Source organism: Pavona decussata, unplaced genomic scaffold (genome assembly GCF_977016875.1).
Source record: "Pavona decussata unplaced genomic scaffold, jaPavDecu1.1 SCAFFOLD_90, whole genome shotgun sequence".
NCBI classification, from domain to species: domain Eukaryota; kingdom Metazoa; phylum Cnidaria; class Anthozoa; order Scleractinia; family Agariciidae; genus Pavona; species Pavona decussata.
Genome location: NW_028145507.1, coordinates 325617 through 347803, shown reverse-complemented (window position 1 = coordinate 347803; position 22187 = coordinate 325617). Strand labels below are relative to the sequence as shown.

Below are 22187 nucleotides of genomic sequence, written 5' to 3'. Positions count from 1 at the left end.
TTTTTACGTACAATAAGCAGCGCATCAGCAGGATAATAAAAACGGCTTGTATTCCGTTTTCCGTGGATTTCCACTGTTGCGTTTATACTTTAACTAAAGACATGATTTTTTTACTGGCTTCACTCACGTTAATTCGATGTATGGAAACCCTTACGTAACAGTTCAACTTTTTATGTTTATCCAAGCAGCATATATCGCGGTCTCTAATTTTATTTACGTTGTTTCCACTCAGTCACGCACGGACGTAAAAGCTGCAATACGACCTGGTCCAAATTTCGTCAAGTTATATCATTAATCTATATCATGTTTGCTCCAAAACTGAAATCTCCAAGGGTCTCCATGGTCCACCATGCTGGTTTATATGGGACGAAGAGTTGTTAAAATATGGTAATTTTGCAGGCTCTGCGGCCTCTGTCGATAAAAGAGCACTGATTTGCAAGCACAAGGAAATATTTCCTGAAGAAAATATATAACACCAGGAGCCCACTTCATTTCATAGCATTTTTCCACTGTGTATAAATCATTTTCAATGTCAAACCTGTTTCGAAACTGATCCTGCTCATTATAAGTGAGAAATTCAACAAAATTACCAAAATATGAAAGGACTGGTTGAAAGATACATGTAGAGGGTGGGGTGGGCGGAGCAGAGTCGGGGTACGGTGGGTCATCAGTTTTTGAGCCCTTGATAAGGGGTGGGTCGATCAATTTTCTGGTACTCATTGGTTGGGGGGCGGGGGGCGGGGGGGAGGGATGGATCATCCTATTTTATAACAGGCCGTAGGTACGCATTTATCTGCCAACCCGCAGGGCGAAATTGCGAAATTTCACTAGAAAAAGAGAGCAGCATTCAAGCTTTCTCTAGTATGAGGTAGATCAACAAGACTTGGTAGGGAATTACATCCACCACCTCGCCTTCCTTAACATGATGAAACTTTGCAATAGCATAATTGCTTTGGAAATCTCAACAGAAAGGGGACCCACAGTTTCCTTATCTTATCCTTCTTCGATGGAGTATTTGCATGTTTTGTCAGCTGAAGGGAAAAATGATATTAACAGAGTATTTAATCTCAGTGTACAGTATGTTTGGTTATCATGATGAAAACTCCAAGCATAACGTCTGTACTTTATGATTGAATAAATATTCATAGCTATTCATAACTATTCATAAGCCCTTTTTTTTTTAGGCTTCCTCTCCAATACTTCAGTGCATTTTTCCAGTATATGCATGTAAAGGCTAGAAAATGAACGGAGTGTTCTATGTAAGGGTTTATGTAATGAACGAGAGTGTTCTATGGGAGATAGTAGGGAGTTTAAGAAACGAGGACGGCAACGGTAACGAGAACGTCATTTAAAAATGTAACTTCTCGTTTTTGTAACTCTTTCGCAATCATTAAAATTTGTTTAACTTGGAAAATGCTGGCGAACTCTCCAGGAACTAAATTAGTATGAACGATGTCAAAGTAAGGAAAAATAAAGAAGATTTTGCGTCATACGCTCCCGTTCTCCAGAAAACATAAAATTTGGTCATTTCACTCCGCGTTGTTGTTTTGCAGAGGACGGTAAAACAATGTACCAAAATGTAAAACGCACGTGCAAAGCGATTGTTTTCGCTCATTAATCCCATTGTTTTGTGGCGTTCTCGTTGCCAGCGCCGTCCTCGTTTCTCAAACTCCCTAGTGCCTCGAGTATACTCATACCCGCGCTACGAGCCAACTTCTATCTAATGCGAGAGGCGCTTTTCAGTCCAATAGGACACGAGCGTTTATTGTCTAACCGTCTCAGAACACGGTCATTTCGGCGAAGAAACCATATTTTAAGCAGATTCTATTTATAAGCGTTTTTTTTTTTAATTGTGTCAATCACACTTGGGAATCACGTTGTTACTTTGTTTTGGATATCACCGTAATGTTGGTAGAATTTTATGCATAACAATGCTTTTCTTTTTTTTGGAGCTTTGTTTATTCTTTGTTGTTTTGCTGGCCGGGCTCATTTGCTCCGGCTATGAGCCAGTATACAGAGCTCGAGGAACTTGAGGCCTTCCTTACAACTCAAGAATTACTTGCTTTTAAGAGCGTAGACATATCCGAGTGCTTGGGGGATGGATTTGATAAAAGTGCAAGTTTCCAAAAGCCTACCACAGTGAACGAAATTGAGCAAAGAGAAAGAGACAGAATTCCAAAGAAAACTCGACAAGGTACCGCGTGGTCGGTAAACGTCTATCGAGCCTGGGCAGAAAACCGAACATACAAATTGAAACCCTTGGACTGAGATGAGTATGGTCCGTGCCAGTTGATTTGGGCACCACCCCCGTGGAAGAGGTAAATTACTGGCTTACAAGATTCATATTGGAAGTCATGAGAGGTGATGGCAAGTCGTACCTGTACACGTGCTCTATATACGCATTAGTATGCTCTATATAGAGGATACTAATGAGTAGTTATTCTACCCCACAATTTCCCTGTGCTTCAACGGCCCACGCCTCTTTACGTAATTTAATGCCGCATTCACACCAAGGCTTAAACACGTTTAAAAGCTGTTTAGTCATGGGCTCCTGGTTTAGTTAAACACAGTTTTAAAAAAATTGTTTCCTTCATAAAATCTGCTTTCGGATCCTTGTTGACTTCAGATTTACCACACTTAAAAGCATTAAGTTAAAGTTTACTTGAATACTATATCTAAGCCAATGGTTCAGCTTTCTGTTTCCAATTTTCGAATTCATTTTGTTAAACCTGGTTTAATTAAACATTTTTTTTTTTGGTTTGAATGGGGTTTATTGGACATAGAGCACACAAATGCTGGGCACTGATTGGCTGAGTGGGTGTGACCATGTTCTAAGTACGTGTGGGAAATGATTAAATGCAAAGATTTTAACGTACCCCTGCATTTCGAAGTCCAGCTTTCTTCAGTATCTCTACACCTGTTTTTTGACTGGTCAAAGTTGGGTGGTTCTTCACTGCCACATTGTGTTAACTTTCTTACAGAGAAGAATGCTACAACTAATTATAATAGCGAAAAAGTCTTTATTCTTAAACCTCTTCTATAATCATAAAAGTAAATTTCAAAGCTGTATGTAGTATTAAATTTGAGATTAAGCGTTCATCGCATTCTGAAGTAACCTCAACCACTACTTTTTTACACTTCTTATTTAATATAAATTTAATGAATTTCTCAAAGTGTTATCTTTTGGGAAAACTAACTAATTGTTCTCATTTTTGCATGGAATGGAACAATGAGAACAAAATCTGACTATGCGCGATGGATAAATGTGATGGAATATTTTAAGCCTGCATGGTCAATAAATGAAAATGATGTGTTATTCAGTAAGTGACCCAGGCATACTCGGAAAAAAAATCTGAGTGAGCACTCGGATTTTTTTCCGAATATGCCTGTATCACTTACTAAATAATACATCATTCTCAAAATCTGGCTATTGAGACGATTACCCTCACCGGCAGTGAATAACATGCTTGACATGACTAAGTCGAAACGACACCAATGTCCTCCGGTGTCTACTACGTTTACGTTGCAAACAGCTTTAACGATACCCTTCTCCTTAATCTTTTTGTCCAAAAACTGACTGATATAATGATTTTTTTCCTAAAATCATTTTTTCCAACGGCGACAGTACTTTTAAAATCAGTTTTTAACCTGCTTGCAATTTGCCGTGTTTTACTGTCCTATGCGGACAGTAATAGTAAACTTCCTACGCTAAGACGGATGATGTTTACTCGGCTATAGAAACTGTTACACATACTTTGAAGTGGAGTTTTTTTTTTTTTTTTTTTTAAATTTGTGTGCGTGAGGGCAACCTCGTTCCCAGGGCCTTTTCCTTAGCTTGGTAGGGAAAAGGCCCTGGGAACGAGGTTGTGCTTGAGGGTAAAAGGAGGCGATACAGGTGATAGAAAAAAAACTCAATAATAACAATAAAATAAAACCACACACACACAGCCACACATAAACATTACAAAACCCGAGTTTGATATTTCAAATCTCCCTCCAAAACAAAGAAGTTGGTTGTAGGGCTTTTCGGTTTGGTTGACTTCCTGTCGGGTTCCATTGTTCTGCAGGCGACTTACAGGCGCCCGAAACGCGCGTGCGCTCTGGAGACGAGATTGCCCAGCAAGCTCTGCGGTAGTAGACTGGCCTTGAGTAAACGCGGGAACGCGGGAAACAAGTCCGAAGCTGGTGGCTCTAAACAGTGGCAGTTATTCGCCAGCTATCACCAGCCGGTTGTTTGTTTCAAAGACTTCTTGGACACCCACAGGTACGTATAAGTCAGGTTATCTTCAAATATTTACAAGTGTGCTCGAACAACGGATTACCGTACAGTAGGTTACACTGTATGTGCCTATCTCACGGATGCACCTCTTCGGACTTTACGTATTTATGTTTCGTTTGTTCCTCGTAGACCTTAAATAAAACCCGTAAGATAAGCTTAGGTTCTAATGAGTTATTGATTTATAGTCTACTTTCGCTAACTTTGCGACCGGTTTCGTTGAGTCAAAAAAACAAGGTTTGCGTCCAATTTAGGGTTAACTGTTTCACATTTTCGAGCAAGAACACGGGAAAATTAAAGCTTGTTATATTTTTGTGAGGTATGCCTATATTCTTGGACAGCGCGAAGGCCAAACGCATTTTTAAGTTCAACGACAGTTTCATAAGCGGCAAAATACAGTACCGCTTGAAACTATTAGACCATTTGCACACTGTAAAAGCCTCGTCTTTGCCTATCGTGATTTCCGCGAATTCACCGCGGTGGGACGCAAACCACGACAGCAGCAAAGATGAAAGCAACCAAAAGCCGCAATGAATTAGATACGACAATGCCTCGGTAAAAACACAGTAGGGACTACAGTCAACTCTCTCGTAAGCGGCAACCCTTGGGGCACGACAAAGTGGTCGCTTATGGAAAAGATCAACAAAACAAGCTTAATACTAGATTGATTGATTAATTACATAAAAAATGACCTTATTGAAACCACTGGCACATTTCAAGTTGAATTGTGCCTGGACAATCTATTCATTCTTCTGATGAAACTTTGTATAACATTTTGGAACAGGCCACTGTTATAATTATCTGTCAGCAGTCTGGGGTAGCAACATTTAAAATTAAACTTTTGTCACTTCTGAGTAATTATTTACTAACGATCATACGCGATTAGGTTGGGTGGTTGCTTACAAGAAACAGAAAACAGAAGAATATGTCAATTTTCTGGCCTAAATGTGGTCGCAGTCCCTTAAGAAATTTGAGTGGTGGTCGCTTAGGAGAGAGCTCTTGACACAGTATTTAACCGAGAAACAAAACGGTTGTTTACAATGTGGTCACTTACTGGAGGTGATCGCTTACGAGAAGTTGTCTCTATGAGAGAGTTGACTGTAATTACTATTGTCAGGGTATTGACCCACCAAATCGAAAGCCGAATGACCAACAATTTGTTTTGTGGACTGAGGTTTTTTTTGTAGACTGAAGTTTCTTTTCCTATATTGGGAACTTGTTTAGTTTTTGTCACGCTACAGGCAATAATCACGGAGCAACAGAAATAGTTTCAGTCTAATTCTTGCTGTTAATGCCACACAGTCAAGAAAGATTTTTGTTTAATTAGCCTCCTGATGTAAAGTGCGCAATGCCATATATAAGAGTGACACTGATCGAGATCGCGAGGTTTGCACCATTTGCATTCAAAATATTCAGTCGGATTACGGCACAGATGTGGACGAAAACAAACTGAAAATTTCTCCAAATATCACCAATCTAATACAAATTTGAAAAACTAAAACTTTGCAATAAATTTCATTTGGGATCATGTGTTAGCGATATTTAGATGGATTCACTTGGAACAGACGTAAATGCTGAAAAATGCCCACGCAAGTTGAGTACCGCAACGCTCGCTTAACTTATTTTTATATTTACTTTAGATAAAGAGCAAAATTGAAAGCCCCTTCTGAAGTTATAAAACCTTGAGAGAAGCCGTCGTTTGGATGTAGAAAGGAACTGTTACGCTGAAAACACTGTGAACATTTCAGTCATGTGCTAGGCATTCAAATTCTTTCACATGTATCATATTTCATCCAGCAACAACAGGACGCAAAGAAAAAAATTTACTGCGATTCTTGGAAGGAAAACTGGATGCTTGCAGTTTGTTTTTTCAGCCACAACGGGAGTGGTAGTGCCTTTTCACTTATGCCCAACGTGTGCCATTTTAAGCCCTTCTGAAGAAGACCTGGAAATGCTCTCTTTTTGTTTCATGGATTAGCATTCCACCTTTCACTGACCTCCAGGCATAGTCAATCGATAAAACGATAATCGATAACAATCAATACTAATTCTAATACCACTCGATAGGAATCGATAAAGAAAAAAGTTGTGAGTTGGAAGTTGATAAGGATTGGTTTATTGATTGTTATCAATAATAAATATGTGTTGATTTTTATCGGAAACTATGTTTTTTCTATGGTTTTATTGAGTCATTCAATCATGGATATATACAATGCAAATGTCAACAAGCTGATACTAGAAGAACAAGAACAATAACAGAAGTAATTTGATATTTTTATCAATGTTAAGCTTCAACGTGGTTCAAAGAAGAAGAGGAAGTTGCGGTCAAAGTAGGGGTGTGCAACCCTCTAGTCGCGCTATAACAACACCGTAAATATAAAGCAAAATAAACAACAAAATCAGTGTTTTTATAATCTCAGTAAGGAGGGTGCCTACTAATACTGAACTATTTTTGCGCAGTTTATGACTATGTGGGAAAAGGAGATCTTAGCAAGGGCTATTGGAATCCAAAAAGAAAATTGGGGGTAACCGTGCAATTTTCAAAGATAATCGAGCAACATTTATTCTAAAAAGCCGTAAAATACAAAGCAATATATGGTGTTCTTTTCCAAATTGAAGCTTTGTTATCTCTGAAAAATGCATGGTTACCCTCAATTTTTACTTTGGATACCAAGAACTCTTGCTGAGTTCTACTTTCTCTGCATAATTTTAAACCGTGCAAAAATATTCCTGTATTACTAGGCATCACCCATAGGAATCCTGAGTATCTCAAGATGCGCAGAACGTTCTGCGCAGTAGCAAAAGTAGGCACCGTCCTTAATTGCATAAGAAAGAAGCGTAATAATAAATCACAGATTAAGCAAGAAATAAAAAATAATCCAACAGCACAAAAGTAATCACTTTTGCTCCATAAATATTGACTAAGAAGAACACATGTAAAATAAGTAATTTTCAGTGTTTTTCGTCCTGACCCTGGCTGGACTAGATGCTGAAATAATAAAATGTTTTACCATTTGAATGCGGGGCTTCTATTGTTTACTAGATAGTAACGCCATCTAATATGTTTGAAACAAATTCTCCTCAAAGGACTCCTTGGGATTAGTGATTGTTATCAATTACTGTCAATTGCTATCAATAATTATTATCCATTATCTCAATCAACAATAATCAATAATAAATTCTTTCTGTGAGTTCGATTGTTATCGATTACTGATTTCAATCGATATCAATCACCGATTGATATCGATTGTATCAATTGATTTCCGATATCTATTTATATCAATTGACTACGCCTGGCTGACCTTTGCATTGCTTTGCGAATGAAGTTTAATCATTTTGTACATTAAGCAAATAACTTTAGGCATAATCCAAAATATTGTAAGTTACATTTACCAGTTCAATTCATGAGTTCACTTGAACATAGTGCTTTGATTATTTCCCTTCCGAGTGAGAGCTTCCGTAAGCCCAACAGTTTGCATATTGTAGAACTTGTTGTCACTCGAAGAACTTGAAAACAAAGTGAACAATAGCCTATTCAAACCCGACCGCATCCTGTCCTTTACCACGGCTTAGATTAGCCGGAAAAACCTATGCCAAACCGCCGGTTTTCATTGCCAAGGTGAAACTGCACATCAAAACTGCGATTCGGCGGAGGCAAAATGGCGGCAAATGGTCCGATAGTTTCAAGCGGTACTGTATTTTAATTTAACATTGTTTGTTTCGAGGAACATTTATCCCCTTAAGTGAATACAACCGGTAAACAAGTTGTACTGATAAATTCAAAACTTGGCTATATATTTTTTCTCAAGTTTTGTGATTTGAAACTCCGCCAAGCAAGTACAAGTTGTATGAAGTTTCATTGAGCCCGACAGGGGGATGGTAAAAAAAAAAGTCGCACTATGAGCCTAAGTGGCCAACACAGCCGGAGGTTAACCCGGTTTCTGTAGCATGCAGCAACTAGGAGTATTGCTATTCCCCCCTGGATGGGATGCCAGTCCATCACAGGGTTACCCCCAGCAGTATGTCGCCGGTACCCATTTATACTGTTGTAGGAACTTTTGGGGAGGATTAGCTGGGTTAACTTCAACAACGATCCAACAGCTTTTTCAGTTGTTTCTCTTTATTACTCTGACAAGAGTTCAGCTTACTCTGCTCAACAATCACTTCTCTACTAAAACTAGATGGCACCCATTTTTATACTGACTCGACAACCATCTGCTTAACGCAAACTAAATCTTATGCAAGCCTTCTGTGATTGGCTGCAAGAAACTTATTTGCATCCGTGCCTTCGATCTATTAGTCAAGTCAAAGACATCTTTTTAGAGAAATATCACCGCGAAGGTTGGGTTGTCCAGTCAATACAAAACAAGGAGACCAATATAAAAATTACAAGGTTCAGACTTATACAATAAAGTTTCACAAAGATAATCTGAAAAACACTAAAAGTTGTTGTTCAAAAATTGTACAAGAAGTCGATGCGTTGAAGGTGTTAGCCTTCTTCATCGAAGATGATTGGTTAAAAGTTTCCATAAATTAAATGAGTACATGGTCAACAAAATCTAGAGTTCGAATTATATATTCAGTACGTGGCTAATAGCAAAATTACAACAATAGATATTTATCTTCACAATCACTCTAAGACCATAGTATTTACTTTCAAAAACACCTTATATTACGGACATTATTATTAAGATATCTTCATATTTAAAATGAACATCAACTACCATGAATTCGGTAAAAGAACCCAAGAAAATCTACCAAAATTGACTAAAAATAAGAACAGTAACAATTCCTGGAATAAACCGTCGAAAGGTCAAGTTGAGGAAAAACTTATAAAAAGTAAGGTAAACAAGGTGTTATCTTTTGTAGGAAACTTAATTGAAAATATTTTTACGAACACAAGTGCTTCCGTGGAAACATACAGCTGCTCATACCGAATTCATGACAGGAGAATTTATACATTAATCACACATTAAGAACATCTAAGTCGAACCACGAGGTATTATTTCTAGAGAGCTGCATAACGAGTCAACTGGTCTTTTTCTGTGATATTCCCAACACCGAAATATAATTTGTAATAAGTCCAAACACCAAATAAAATTCCTTTAACTATTTTAACCCCAAATAATTGCGTTGTAAATATTTTTCATCATTGTCAATTTTTATCATCTAACAATACACCTGGGTGAAGAGAGACAATGTGGAGCAAAGTTTCTTGTCGAAGGAAATTACTATCACACCAAGATGGGGTTCAACAATTTATTGACAGAAGATGAACAGACTAACAACTTAATATTGACCCTCACCTTTTTGGTTGGGGGGTAGGGTTTCAAGGCCTAACTAAACAGAGATTGTCCGACACGAGAGTGAACTTGAGCACATGTCCTAATGACGTCACCGGTTCTGAGTGGCCAATGACCATGCGCTATTAATTACAATCATTAACTCTTACAACTTAATCCTACCCAACAACACAGTAATGAAGAGACCAACCTGGCCTTGAACCAACGACCCTCTGATCGTCCCATTGTAAGTCGACGCGCTTATCACTACACCACCACCCCTCCACAGGGGGATGGTAGAGGTGCTTTTTTCCTCATGAGCCACAAGTTTTATTGAACGGCTCATTTTATGTATGAAATAAAATTCTGGGATAATCTGGAATTAGATAACATGCGATGCATGGCAAAAAAATTTTCTCACAAAACCTTCTATAACAGATTGTTTAGCTTTAATACTTGAGGAAGGCCTCACCCAAACTGACTTTAAAATGCTTTTTTAGTCTGGAAAAAAGGTAGCATATACTTTCAATATTACTTAGTTTTTCTTTAACAAGATGTATATTAACATGGTGAAGAGGATTTTTTCCAGAAAAGTTGATTAACCCCTAATATCAAAGAACAAACTCTCCTATCTTGTCCCCAAGCCAAGAGAAGTTATTAAGTAATGTTTAAAAATGATCAGGAGTGTTTTATCTGGTTTTAAACCATGAAGCGCAGCAGAGTGGTTTCAGACCTGATAAAACACGTGCTGCAAGGTTTTTGAACAGCTTCAAAAACATTCCTGGAAAAGCGTGTGTCAATAGAAATATAGAGTTGGAAATTAGCATAGGAGAAAAACACTGCATACTAATGGCAGTGTTTTATCAGCTGATAAAACACCGCATACTAATAAAGAGGAGGTTTGTCAATATAAAGTCACTGCGTGTGATGTATTATCAACCATTTGATAGGTCAATGGGCTTATGAATTATTAATGAGTTTGAAAAATTTCAAGAAAATTCACCTTGGGTGATTATATCCTTAATTTTCATGACCTCGAAGGTTGGATAAGTATTGATATTACCGGGAGAAATTTGATGCTCGTCACTGTTAGGGCTTAAAGGGTTAGTCATCTAAGAATGACCGTCCAAGAATAGGGACTACCTGTCCGAGAATAGGCCACTCATCTTCTACAATAGGTTTCACAGTTACTGAGAAACCTCAGGTATTCAATCAGCTAATCTTGATCTTTAGGATGTGTTTATGTAAGGAAGGAACAATACACTAGAAATGTCCCGCCCTTGTGTGGTAAGTTATTGTGATAAATGCGAAAATTGTCCAAAATAGGCACATATACTGTAATATTGTTTTCTTTTGTTTTGAGCTTAAGTTCATATATAAGCCGATTTGGAAACTCACTTTTTGTGTTAAATCCATAATTATTTAGTTTGTAGAGAAAGACCAAACTTTGTGACATCACGATGAACTTCCCATGAACGCTAACAGTGAGTGTGCACTGCTGCTATTGTTGAAGAAACCAGACTTGAGCTTATATCATATACGAAACATTTTCAATTTGTGGATGGGATCAATCCTATAACTGTGGTAAGTTGGTTTTTAAGTTTCATTATATTTTTTGAGTGGTTGTTGTCTGTTAACAAATCAAGGCATGAGCAACTGAAATAACTAAGGAAACTGGTTTAATGAATATTGTTTCGGGTATGCTGTCCAACTTTTTCATTTTGTCAGGATCTAATAATAATTATTAATGTAGAGACCTCTCAGCATTACATTATTTCAACACCACAACACTTGCCAAATTCGCAACCTTTGTGACAATTTTAGTCGCCTTTTTTTCTGCTGATTCTGGTCAGCAAACCAGTCCCAGCTTGGAGTCTGATCGTCAATAATAGATTTTTGTGAGGATGGAGTCGAGATTATTAACTCATTTTAACCAGTAATGTATCTCATATTTTAGCAACATTGTTTTGGTGACAAATGTAAAATTCTCCATGTGTCTCATATTTCACTGCTAAATTTGCATATTTGACGTCAATGATAATTACATATTTTTGCAGTTTAAAACGGTCAATGCCAAATTAATAAGCAAATGTCAGGCTGCTGTTTGTCTTAAAATGGCTGATTTTCTCTTTGTTGGAAAAAGGTGTTATTAAATTTTGTTGGTTTAAATTTTTCTTCAGCCTGTCAGCCACAGCTATCATGCAAACTTCAAAATTCAAAATTCACGTGACATGCGTGATGTTACCCACGTCTATCCATAACAACGTTAATGACCAAAAGTGTTTTTTGTTTTAGTACGTGTAACCATATACTGCAATTGTTTCGATAGTATATTGACTAATAAAACATTTTGGGTGAGAGAATTTTTTGTTCGGACAACTGAAATCTGGAAAGTACTCTGATGGATGAGTGAAATGGAAGAAAATATTTGTGTCCTGCAAAGATGAAAGTGTGCATTTTTTTCTGGTTTGGCTCCTTTAAAGATTGAATAAAAAAGTTTTAAAGGCCCACATTCACCCAAGATGTATTGCGCGCCGAGGAACAGTCTTGGTTGCCTAGCATGTGACTAAAAATTTTCCCTGTGTGTTCATACAGTACCGCCTAGAACTATAGGCCCATTTGCCGCGTCGTTGCCGCGGGGCCTATTCGCGGCTTTCCCTCGGTTTTCCTGCAGTAGGACGCTTTTTTGCCTAGGTTCCGTCGCGGTATGGCTCCAAAGTTGCCGCAGGAAAGTTCAGCTAGGTGAAACCTCAGTAAAGAAAAGACGCGGTAGAGTTTGAATACGCTTTTGTCTCCTTTGTGTTTTGGTTCGTCAACTTCTAATGGCAAAACATTAACTAGGGAGGACGATCATGTGCGATACACATACCATTTTCGGCCCTTGAACCATTTGAAGAAAATGAGAATCCCTTTTCGGGTATCTGACCACATTTGAAAAATCCTTTGAGGAAGATTCTGATTTAATATCTCAAACCTTGGTATACCCAAAATTCTTGAAGACTTCTTGAGGACAATGCGCGTATTCACTATCGAAGCTTCGAAGCGTGCAGATTTGCTTAAGAAAAAACGAGCAAACTTGAATTTTCGACACAGTCTGTGGAGTTCCGTTTGCCGGACATTTTAAAATCATTTATAAATTGAAAACAAATAATATTTCAGCATGTTTTGTGTCGCTCAGCTCAACGACGAATAATAATTGGAATTCCAACACATTGTCACTCCTGACGTGACAAGCTGTTTGATGCAACACAGCAACGTTCCAGAATGTTAGTCCGCGCTTTACTTTGCGTTTCTTGCCAAGTAATTTCAATTTTGAGTTGGGAGAAGCAAAAGAAAACAAAAACGGACCTACCAAATTTACGGATTATAAAACATGTTCGCACGTGACGATGTTATTGTAACTTGAAACCTTTGTGTCGGCTTAGCAAATTTTGTCGCTTGTGTTTACAGTCTATTTTAAACCTCTTTCTTTTAAAATGAACTTGGCACTGCAACAAGAATAATATTCATTCTCAATAACCAATCTTTTAGAACACTGCTTGCTCTAAAATTCAGGAGATGTTTTTAGCAGCTGTTCGGTCGGACACTTATAAAAAAAAGCCGACAGCGGTGGTTCCCACAGGTGCAAAACAAACATCAAATTTGCTCCTATGCAAATTACGGCTAAATGTTACAACACGTTTGCCCTCCGTCACTTGTATCGAAATGAACAAATTAAGAAAACTAAATTAAACAAGATGCAGATACTGGCATAAATGCGTGATGCTGCAGCTGATTCATTTATTCCAACTGTATGCTTTGCAGATTTATAAAACTATCCTTACTAATGGAAAAGTTTGAGTCACGAAGATCGCGTTACGTTGTTTCCCTTGTGTTACGTTACATAGGGTTTCACCGGAAATTTCGGTAATTCCATTACGATAACGTAAGCTGCTCAATGACCTCTTTTCATTCTCCCACCGTGGTCTAAGACTGTCAAACAAAGCACGATTCCTTCGCCAGGAACTCTCCAATTCCCACCATTTTAGATGTCGAGTGCTTCTCAGAAGTTATTCTTTCGATTTACCGCTTCAAAATGTTTAATTTTCCGTTTGAAAATGACACACTTGAGTCCACGACATGTTAACAATATGGCAACACAAATTTAATCTGAGATTAATGAATAAATCAAATGATGCTTTGACGTCACACAAGTTGCGGTGAGTGGGTCCCCTCCCTTGCGAAAAGAATGGATTTTGATTGGCCTGCTTTTGTTGAAGACAATCAGAACAATAGTTGGCTTCACACTAGAGCTTGTAAGTATAATCTAAGTGCACTTGAAACCTACTTTGAGTGTGAAGGGGTAAAACCTACCAACTTGAACTTTACTTAGTGACCATGGAAACGTTCGTAGTTCAAAGTATGGCCAACACCACACTTGAGAACGTACTTGACCAATAAGAAAAGGGAAACCAACTGAAAGTCACGTGCTGCGGTGCCAGGACAGATAAACATTTTGCCGTGAACTAAAATCAATCCAAAAAAAATCAAAATGGATGGCTGGAGATACGCCTCGCACTTTGAGGACTCCGCGTACGAAATCACACAAAGCGTTGAACGTTGTGGACGAGGCCATGCCCAAACCCTGTGACGATTTCTTTGCCGAAAACCACGTTGCTGAACCATTCTCGACAAATGCAGAAGACGACGCCTGTTCTTTTATGTTGTCGCCAAGTACCCGTAAACAATGAAGTACCTATGCATTTTCTGTAATGTTAAAACTCTCTGAGTTAAAATATAGAAAAAATTTTACATAAAACGTTTTTCCCTTGCAAAGGCTCCATGATTTTCCGGCGAGCAATCGCGTTTCTGATTTTACCGCAAAAGATGATTGACAGCTTGTGCTTTAAGTGTATACTTTGTCACCAGGTATGAAGCCAAGTTTTCTAAAGTGAGAGTTGAGATTTTCAAGTGTACTTGAATCAAGTGCTTACTTGAAACTAACTTAGATTGTAGTGTGAAGCCAACAAATACATCCCTAGTAGGAGAGGGCAGAATTTAATGAATAAATTAATGCACAGATTTGTGGCTACCATGAAAAAAAAGATACGGAGCCCGTTTTTAGACACGGTATGCCCCTCAGGGCATCCCGCGTAAAAAGGGATTTTTTTGTGACAATTCAGCGAAGTCTCAATTGTTAAGTTACAGTGCAGGCCAGAATTAAGCGAACCAAAACATACGCGTAAAACGCGTCTGCTGCGGACGCGTATACGGGTCTAAAAATCTGCAGATGCGCGTCTAGTCAGACGCATTAGTATGTATGAGCTAGCTCATTGTTTTCATATTGTTGATCTTTCATTGTTCTTTTGAATTGCCTGGGAAAAGCCTTTCAGAAGGGTTTGACAAAGTATGACTACACTTGTCGACTTTCTTGTAGAACCGGCTCGGCGCAAGAACAACTTCATGTTGTTGAGCGCATGGAAGAACTTAAAGAAAAAAAAACTTGCCGCGAGGCTTACTGTATTTTGCGAAACGAAACGAAATGATGAATAAAATCTGAAGAATTGAAGATATCAAGACTGCAACAGTCAGACTGCTGTGTGTGACAAGCTAAAAGAGGAATAAAACGCCGGGAATGCAGTGTTTCTAAATTTAAAGATCTGTACTTTGCGAAACGAGCTCTGCGTACGTAGACCGTGAAAGAATTTAACTTGTTTGTTTATATTTCTAAAGGCTATTCTTATTTATTCCTTGCCGCAATGATGATTCGGATAGTTCGAGAATAATACAGTATTTGTGGGTAGAGTAACCAAATAAATTTATACGACCCGGAATAAAATCAGTCAATCCACCAAATAATTTTCAACCGACTTCGCTCGTCTCGCGCGCTTCGGTTCAGATTTGCTGACTTACCGTGAACTTTCCCTCATTCTACCTCACGCATTTACTATCTCCGGCCGCAAAATGTAATCGTTCAGTTGACGCTAAAGATCCAAGGCAATTCCGTTGGTTAAAGGCTTAGGGTAAAGAAGGAAACTTCAATTTTGCAAAATTTCATCCCGGTCTAGTGTGAGCGATAAGATCGATTCCCCGGAACAAGCCTAAACTGAACGTAAAACACTGAGTGTCTACTGAGTACCGCAACGCTTGATGCATTCCTATATGACTATATTTACGTTCACTTGGATAAAGCCATATTAGCAACTTTTGCAAGATTGAAAGCGTCTTCTAATGTTGTAAAACACTGACAGAAGCCGTCGTTTCGACGTAGAAAGAAATTGCCACGCTGATATCATCGGGAAGATTTCAGTCACGTGCTAGGCAACCAAATTCCTGCACATGTATCAAAGTCATTCGACAACAACACGATCTATACGGAGGTTCTTGTGAGGAAAACTGGATGCTTTTTTATTCAATCAACACGGGAGCCACAGTGCCTTTCCAATTATAGCCAACTTGTGCCATTTTCACCCCTTCGAAGAAACCTCGAAACGCTCTCTTTCGAGTCACAATGTGCGTGTCATTTTTAAAATAAGTGAAGGCATAACTCGAAACACTCACCTATTATTCACGAGTTCGCGCACAGAGCGCTTTGATTTCGAACAAGTAGTATTCGACTTATTAGCTTAGATTTATATTTTCTATAACACGGTGAATATTCAATAACGGCTGGGAGTTGTTTTTAAAGCCACCAGTGTTTACGAAGCGGATAAGATTCGAAATATGATAGCTGTCGCTCGTTGATTTCATAAAATGCTAATTTTGTGTTTGTCGTTAACCCGTTGAAGTCTTTTGTTTTGTTTGACAATACCACACAAAGAGAACTTACGGCGATGAATGACAATGGCGAAAACGCGCACATTTAGACGCGTCTAAAAATACGCGCATGCGCGTTTTTGCTGCGTATAAAACGCGTCTGCATAGTTCGCTTAATTCTGGCCTGCACTGTACACCGAGTGTTTTGAAAAGCATGTAAATCAACATACACGTATTTTACTGCGTATTTAACATACCCTTGGAGATAACAAGCTTCTTTCTAGTGTTGGATTGTTAGTTACTTTTATTATCTCTGAAAAGACTGAATACAAACATTTGCCGGGTTAAAGATTCAGGATTTTAGTATTTGAATACGCAAACTATCCAACGCCATTTTGACTTCAAATTACTCCTTCGATTAAGCACCAACTCTTCGCACCTCAAACACTTGCAGTATAAATGTCTTCACTCATGCTAACACTTATTTTAGAAATGCAACTAGTCCCCATTGTTCTTTCCCGCGGCACGCCTGGTCTTTTCTCCCGCGGCAAACTGTACCTCGTCTTCACCGTGGAACAACCGCTTTTTCACCTAGGTGGATCGCCCGTACGAAAATGTCTGGCCTAACAAAGCCATATTTAGGCCTGATCTCAGCCTGATTTAGTGAACCGAGACCTTACACAAAACTAACAAAAGCCTAACACTGAATTTGTTAGGTTAATTGATTAAAACCCCAAAATAATAAGGTTTTGTTAGGTTTAGAATTAGACTAAACGGCAGCCTGACAACGCGCAATTTTTTTCTGGTCGACAGCCCAGTGTTTTCGTAACCTTATTATTTACCCAACAAAGCCTAACATGTATTTACCGTATATAAATAACTGTGACTAACCAAATTATCTAGCCTAACAGTAACCTTACAGAACCTAAATCGCGAAGTAGAAAACTCACGTAAAACTCACAGTCATAATCATTTTAGCCGGGCACACTTAACCGCACTAAACTCGCGACATTATTGAATCTTTCTTTACTGCGTGTCGTTCAGTCTTTAACACAGGTTTCATGGTTCGCTTTTTTGTGCATCAAAAGCTTAATCTGCAATATATACGCGTTTTTTTTTCTCCGTTCATCAGTCCTGTACAACCTTTTATCGCAACTTGTTAATCGACTAAAAATGAACATTATTTAGACGATCAAATTCAATCCTGATATTTTGTAGCATATGTTGCCTTCTATGCTTGATTCATTTCACTTACTCGATCCGAGGTGAAAAATCAAGCTGCTTTTTTGAATGTTCGCGACGAAGCACTGAAAAATATTTCCAAGATACGATTTCGAGAAATGTATGGCGCCTTTTCTCCCAATTCCCTGACAGTCGCGTGCGTGTTGGAATTTTGTCTAAAAGGTCTCTTGAGACATCTGCGGGTTTAATCTCATTGGCCAAAGGTCATGAACCTGTTTCGAATTACCTTTACCTGATCGCGTTACAAAAATTGTCCTGAAAATAAACTCGACCGTTGGTAATTTGACTTAGAAGAGCGGGAACGTTTTCAATGCGAGGTATCTTCTCAGCTTGGGAAACAGTTTTTATGTTTTGTTTTTCTAAAGCAAAGAGCTGCATCCGGCCGTTTTGTAAACAACACCTGTTCCTTCGGATTGTCTCCGACTGCGTTTGAAGTTCGCCACGATAAATGTACTCTGATCGAGAGCTCTGAGGGCTTCTTTGGTCTGCTGTACAACAAAATGACTCTTGCAAGTTGTATTTTAGTCCACGTTTCCACATTAGGGAAAGAATATCGAAGAACGTTCCAATCATTGAGGTGAGCAACACAATCACATAATATAAAAACTACGATTTTAGGTCGTCAAAGTGATTCCCGGTTAGCATCCTAGCTTCTGAACCATAAATTAGTTCACGTTAACCTTTGTGGTTCTCAACTTGTCAAAATGTATACTATTTTAGCTTATTCCACTGCGCAACAGACTGCGCCGTGTGGTGTTCCAATTTATTCTGTACACATAACAATAAATAAACTTATGTACTGCGAAACAACTTTACTGCGGACTGCTGTGTTTTAATAATGTAGCTCAAGTGTCAACTACTATAATTTGCTTATTATCGACATTAGCCGTGTGAAGGTTACGAAGTCATGATGATATTTAACCCATCAGCAATGCTTTTTTACGATTTTAAGCCTTAAAATTTCAAGCCTTGCGAATTAATTTTTAAGCCTTACATTTTTTGAACTGTAAGCCTTAAAATATAATCATTTTTGAGTAATTCTTCCATCCGCAATGCAGTCTCGGAAGGCCTTACAAAAATCAGGCTCGAGGCCTTAAAAAGTTAAGGTCCTGTTTTTAGCCTTACACGACGCTTAAAAAGGTTAAGGTTATTCCACAAAAATTTAGGCTTTTGTCAGGTTAAAAATTCAGGCCTAAGTTACGTTAATGTTAGGCCCAACATTTTCGTACGGGTGCGCAGCCACTACCCGCGGTAAAGACTAGGTATGCCCTAGTCGCGATGTGTCAATAGTTCCAGGCGGTACTGTACATGCCAATTCTACATTCAAACAAAAGCTTCTGTCATCATTTCATAGCATTGGAAGGGGCTATTAATTTTGCTTAAGTTGCTTTTTTGCCTTAATCCAACAGATATCTGATGCAGAAATGCATTGAAATGCTTTGAGCGTTATAACAGTTTCTGGCTATCATTTTGCATTTCATTTGCAAATTACATAGTTTTTCATTGTTTTGGGGAATCAATCTATTCGCTGACACTGGACCCCGAATGAAATTTGTTGCAAAGTTCAGTTCCTAATTTTACCCTTAGACTTATACTCAAGGCATTGCCTTGGATCCTTAAACATTAGTTGAACTTTACATTTTTTAAGGCTGGCGATCAACCTGCCTGAAGCGTTTTGTTATGCAAATTTTCAATTGTTCCATTCGTAGTGATCTGATCGATAACATTCTACCCAGAATCCATGAAATTTTAATAATACCACTCTGTAAAATTGCTTATTTTACCTAAATTCTTTCACTTGTGGCATTTTCTGGGATTTTTGGGTAAGTCTCTGAAAGTTTTCTTGTTTGCAGCAGCGACTAGAAGAGACCAAGTTATTGTTTCTTTCGTAATTAAGCATTTCAAAGACAAATTGATGCCAGAGTGCCTGATCCATTGCAATGGACTTTTTAGTTTCTGCGCTTGTTTCTGCTATTGTTCATTCCTCAAGAAATAAATTGTTTTCTCATAACTATGAGTAATCATGAATGTTTCGTTCAGTGATCCTCACGTGTATTGAGGATCGAGTCAACGTTTGAGTGAATCACATTGACGCGACTCCTCGATACTTAATTCTCGTGAGCATCAAACTTACATTTGAGTGATACTGTAATTGCTGTGGAGTGGGAACTGTGATAGGGAAATGAAGACAATTTTGCACATTATACATTAAATTTTTACGGCTGTGTTTCAATATTTGTAAGGAGAGCAAAATAAAATAGCTATGGAAATTCCGGGGGGTTAGATGTGTTATTTTGAACCTCCTAGAACATATAATACATGTATAATAATAATCATAATCCTGTTATTTTCTTTTTTTCAGTGAAAGCTGCCACCATTATGCATTTTATTGTGTTCCTTCACTGGCAGACCAAGCATTAACATGATGGACGTAACAAATGCTAAGCAAGTATAATTTTTTTTTATAGCAATAATAATTATTATTTTAAAGAAGTAATGCATACTTCCCGTGTAACATGTGATAAGGGTTGTCACTGGAACATGTTACAGGTGTTCAATATGGGCTGTAGCACAGGACAAATTCCATTGGTAATTTGATGTTATTACATATGTGAATGAAAAGCCCATACATGTAGTTGGCATAAGAAAAGTAAGCGGCATTCTCCAACCTCCAAAAAAAATATTCAAAAGCGCTTTTGAGAGGAAGCACAGCATAGTAAATTATTATACCATTTAATACACCATGCACATGTACAGCAAGGAAAACACAGAATCTTCTACACCCCCTGCTAGGTGCTTTTTGTCCTTTTGAGCTACCAGTCCTTTAGAAGACAGTTAAACAAATCAGAATCTGTCTTCTGTGTGACTGAATGTTTGTGAGTTTTATGGGGTTGGATTTTACAAACAGAAAATGGCACCATGTCACACTGGTAACAAATTTTCAAGAAATATTTTTTCGCCTATGTAACGTACATTTTTTTAGAGTTCAAAATGAAAAGAAACATCACTGAAAAATACTCAACCGCTGAAAAAAGGACTTGATAAGAAGATTTTATTGTGTGTTTGAAAGTTTTTGCTTCTAAAAGCAAATGCAAGAAATCTTTTGACTGGGCTTCTTTTAGTCATTTATTTTTTCTTTGCTAATTTGTAGCTGTGTTTGGGAAGTGCTTTCGTGTAAACATTGACTAACTTCCATAACCTGGTTGAAATTAAATTTTGGTATGCAAGCGGTTTACATCAACATGCACAGAATTTTAGCAATTTTCATTTTTCAAGGTTATTTTTTGTTATACGTGATAAATGCATGTAGCCTTGTACTTTTTGTATCGGAAATTGTTTGTCTAACGATTCAAATGTAAAAAGAAGTTAATTTGAGAAGCCTAAGATTTTTCTTTCTTTACTGTGTATTTTGGTTAATTTGGGAAAACTCAAGAATCTTGCGGGAGCCACTGCTGCAGACACAGTTTGCTTGTCAATTTGTTTTCCCAGAAAAAGGGAGACTGCAATATCAAATCTCTTAAGAGATCAAGGCATAGCTAGTTTTGCTTACAGTCGAACCAGGTCAAGTGTACCCCCCTAGACCCTATTAATGGATCGATTATATGAAAATTGAACCCATTAGTCGTTTCAAAGAATGCATTCATTTATTCATTGTGAACGCGGATCAATGATCAAATTAAAATTCGCAGAACATAGATCCGCGCTAACAGTAAAAGCAATAGCCTGTAAAATTCAAACTACTGTACATTTGAAACAGCTCGTTCGTTCAAACTGTTCCTGCATGTTGTTGACACATTCATATAATTCGTTATGCAAATTTTTGTCATGGCAAGAGCACAAAGTCAAGCGCTTGCAAATGAGTCGGGCTGAAAAATTCCAATTTATCTTTCATGTATAGCATTACCTACCTTGTAGCATGAAAAAGTTTGGTATATATTATTATTTCACCAGACTGTCCATTATACGTCGACGAATAGCGCAACACATGTGCTGCCATTGTCGAAGGTCAACTGAAATGAACATCTTCCATTGTGAGTTCGCATACTTTTCGCTAAATTAATTTGCATATACCTCAAAAAGAGTACCGTTTATTATAATAAAACGCCGGCTTCCAGTCCTTTTTCATTTTTGTTTTTGAATAACTAACGGAAAAAACGCAAGTGTACAAACGTAAAATGTTCATTTAGCGATCATTAGTGAGTTTAAATTTACGCGACAGGACCCACCGTGCCTGGTATAAAAATGGCGAATTTTCTTTCTGACAGTACGCGTTGACTGCTGTAAATCACGAGAAATCTGCTTTTTAGAAAATCCACTGTTATATAAATCAAGAATTGCCGCTCTGAATATATTGAGAGGAGTTTTTCCCGCGGGCTTTCTGGTTTTCTGGTTTCATGCATTATTTGTACCCTGGTTCGTATAATCCAATCAGAAATCTAATTTTGATTTGAATACTTGAAACGACTAAGGGGTTCAATTTTCAAATAATAGATTCATTTATAGAATCTAGGGGGGTACGCTTGACCTGGTTCGACTGTAATAGGAAGTCAAAAGAACAATCCATGTGGGTCTCTTACTTGGAAGGTTCATTCAATTATTGTATTCTTTTGCCAAATTTACAAATGCAGTGTTGACCAGTGCATTCTTGCTTT

At 38.0% G+C, this 22187-nt stretch overlaps 1 long non-coding RNA gene across 1 annotated transcript; it reads left to right on the top strand.

The window, feature by feature from the left end:
* The first annotated feature begins 4163 nt into the window (after positions 1-4163).
* LOC146474292 (uncharacterized) lies at positions 4164-20416 on the top strand. Its single transcript, XR_014866180.1, has 3 exons — positions 4164-4264; positions 10985-11142; positions 19898-20416. It is a non-coding gene; the product is annotated as an uncharacterized LOC146474292 (long non-coding RNA).
* The last annotated feature ends 1771 nt before the right edge of the window (positions 20417-22187 follow it).